This window comes from Alligator sinensis, unplaced genomic scaffold (assembly GCF_000455745.1).
Source record: "Alligator sinensis unplaced genomic scaffold, ASM45574v1 scaffold768_1, whole genome shotgun sequence".
Taxonomy (NCBI): Eukaryota; Metazoa; Chordata; order Crocodylia; family Alligatoridae; genus Alligator; species Alligator sinensis.
The window spans coordinates 18,804-21,988 of record NW_005843163.1 but is presented as its reverse complement, the minus strand read 5'-3'; the positions used below and the strand labels follow the sequence as shown (position 1 = coordinate 21,988).

At 41.3% G+C, this 3,185-nt stretch overlaps 2 long non-coding RNA genes across 2 annotated transcripts in view; one reads left to right on the top strand and one right to left on the bottom strand.

The window, feature by feature from the left end:
• Positions 1-3,179, bottom strand: part of LOC112548411 — a 13,520-nt gene extending 10,341 nt beyond the window's left edge. The window contains exons 1-2 of the long non-coding RNA XR_003092176.1: positions 3,120-3,179; positions 1,180-1,241 (exon numbers count right to left, since the gene is read on the bottom strand). This is a non-coding gene — a long non-coding RNA (uncharacterized LOC112548411). The remainder of the gene's footprint in view (positions 1-1,179; positions 1,242-3,119) is intronic.
• LOC102376254 lies at positions 612-3,175 on the top strand. The gene is made up of 4 exons (XR_325368.2): positions 612-947; positions 1,761-1,897; positions 2,093-2,174; positions 2,778-3,175. It is a non-coding gene; the product is annotated as an uncharacterized LOC102376254 (long non-coding RNA).
• Positions 3,180-3,185: the final 6 nt, after the last annotated feature.

Sequence of the window (3,185 nt, the reverse complement as noted above, 5' to 3'; positions counted from 1 at the left end):
GACAAGGTATGGCTGGCCTTGCTGGCTGTGGTCTGGCATTGGCGGCTCATGTTCATCTTGGAGTCAATAATGACTCCGAGATCCCTTTCCGCCTCTGTACTTTCAAGAGGGGAACTCCCCAGCCTGTATGTATGCTGTGGATTCCTTCTCCCAAGGTGCAGCACCCTGCATTTATCTACGTTGAACCCATCCTATTCTCATCTGCCCATTTTTGTAGTCTGTCTAAAAGCTTCCTGGGCCTCATCTCTGCACATCCTGGGCCAAATGTTTTTAAAGTACCAAGCACCCTCTAGCACCTAGCTTTGTGGTCTCTAGACTCCCTTACAGTAACAATCCAGTCATCCAGCTGCAAGCTCAAATGGAAAAAGGATTATCCATCTGGTTACAACTCATCCCAAAATCCCCTCAGGGAAGTATCAGTTACTACAAGGAGCCAACCTGATTTCCCTGCAGACCCAGGATACTGCCTTTTCCCTAGCAGCTAGAGTAGCTCTTATCTTCTACTTGTTCCCATACAGCCTGCAGACCTGGATTACCCACCCCAACCCAGAGCCTGGCCTTATATGCAGCACAAACTCGGCCCCTTTCAGTCAACTGATCAATACCCTTGGTGATGTGCCCAGGTGTTCTTGCTCAGCCTAATGAGCTGTTTCGATGCCCCTGCCCTGGAGCCCTCTTTAGCTGCTTAGCAGGCCTAAGTACTGAGGTTTGGGTTCTTGCTGGTCCTGGCTCCTGTAGTGGTCTGCCCCTGTGGATCACAAAAGTTTTGCTCAAACCCCACTCTTCCCTTCTGCATCACCTCTGCATGTAGTTAACAGGGTTAGGATCCCTGTTACCACCCTCTCCACCCCCAGGTGCCTACTTCATTTTGGCTGCATCTGGCTGCCACATACAGAATGACTTTGGGGACCACTCCTTGACTACTATGGCTCTACTCTCCTGACAAGGTTAGTACTCTAGCATCTCAGCAAGAAGTTTCTGTATAATGAAAATGGCTTGAATAAGGGAAAATAAGGTAAAAATACTGATAACAAATAAAAGCCTTCTGTCTGTGCTGGAACTATGGGGGAGAAGGGAGAAAAGAGAGAACATTTGGTCTTACTACAGTAACTGCTCAATATACATAAATATACTGTCAATGCATACATTTATTTTTTATTTTTAAAAGTGAATCCTTACTTTGTTACTCTTTAATTCTTGACTATTGTATTTTGATTGTTGTCACTTATCATGTGGAAGACCTGAAGGGGATAAAACATGGAAGTGATAACTTTTTAAAAATAGAAGGGAATTAACAGGAAGGTATTTCTGGGAAACCAAAGCGAGGCTGCACTGTGAAATTTAGCTTCCTAAATTTTACATTTGGAAACTGGAGACAGAGAGCTGGATGTAGGATTTTCTGTCAGAAAAGGGTCAAAATCAAAGCATAAATGTACTGAGGGTAAAATGAATGAATGCATACACAAGTGAAAAAAATGCTAAATTGGGGAGGGAAAATACAGTTCTACAAAACTGATGCATACCAACATAGGAATTCAGTTGTTTTGAAGTCATCCTTTTAGTTTTTCTTCTGAGATGTAAAGGAATCAGGCAAGCAACTTTTATAAAATAATTTGGGGCTGACAACATCCTCCAACTATCCTTACCTGTCCAATTCATTCATGCTTTCACCAAGGCCACTGAATCTTCTAATATAATTTTGGTGAAGATCATTAAAGAAAGGAAGATTATAATATTAAAGCAGGATGTCATTTTTACAGGTTAAAACTGACGTTGCAGTCTATTCTGTTATCTCCCCTCGTCAAATAAAATGGGACTTGATTCTCCTGAATGTAATCATGGTGTGGACTGAAGTCAAACTGAATGGGGCTGCATATGTGACTCAGTACATCCACAAGTGAGTTATGATAGAAAAAACTGGTTCTTAATTCCAAATTACTACACAAGAATGGCTTCAGCTACTCCATTTTTAGCATCCGTGTTAGATTTCATGTGCAATATAAAAGTATATTTTGAGTGTGTGTGGGGAATAGAGGTGAAAGAGCAAACTAGTAATCATGGGAACTAATTGAGGTTCTTATCTTCCAAACAGGTAACCAGGCACTGTGCTTCAGTGCTTACTACTAGCAGTGTTCCTCTTGCCTTCAGTGTGGACTGTTGCACTTCATCTAACAGTAAGAGCTGGAAGAACTTTTAACATAGCTTTTCTAAAAAATACAAACAGGAAAAATTAAACTTAAATCCCACAACTTCCTCCCCAATACCATTTTAAAGGAGACCTGGTGATATAATTTCTGAAAATTGTTCATCCAGTATGACAAATTACTAGTAAGGGCCTGCTTCTGTTGCCCAGGCAAACTACAAAGTGTCTAAGTTGGAATCTGAAACTTTCAGTTAGCATCTTTTTCATATACAGCTGTTCTCTTCACTGTTCCTTTTAAAAGTCATTTCATGTAAGTCTGTTTTGTAGGAAGCCACGTAATGATGATGAATTCTCAGTGTACATTAATGTTACTTCACTAATTTATCTCCAAATGTGTAACTTACAAATATGCAAGCACTGTCCTCAAAAGCTAAGATATACTGAGTGCTTGAAAGGGAAGCAATTACTTTAGAATATCATTTTGCAAACGTTATGAAGTCCCTGTTAAATGAATTTATGAATGTTGTTATTGGAGCTGATGCAAGCACATCTGTTACTGGCTTGGTTTATCTATGTGTACCATTTAGTGACAATGCTTATACAGTCTGGGATATAATATCTGTGATTTTTACAGGGTGGCTTCAGTCATGAAGAGGCATCAGCCCAGGAATAACTCTCCTTGTAAGAGGCAAAGCTTGCTGCCCTCTATTTTTATCATTGTCCCAATAATTCCTGCTTTTTGTAGACAAGAGCAGAATAAAGGGAGCTGTGTCTTAATAGAAAGTGTTTAGATGGAAAGGAGGAGGATGTTTATTATTCTGTTGACTGGAAAGCCCATCAAGGCTTGGCTAAGTCCCCCAGCAAAGACTATAACTATGCTACTTGTCTTCCTTTCCTTTCCACCCTGTGGAAGCAAGGACCAGGGCTCCCAAAGGAACTTGGGGATCGGGACCCCAAGAAAAAACCCTTCACTTACTGGGATGAAGCGGCAGAGCCTGGTAGGGACTGGAAACGTCTCATGCGTCCCTGCAGAGATGGTGAC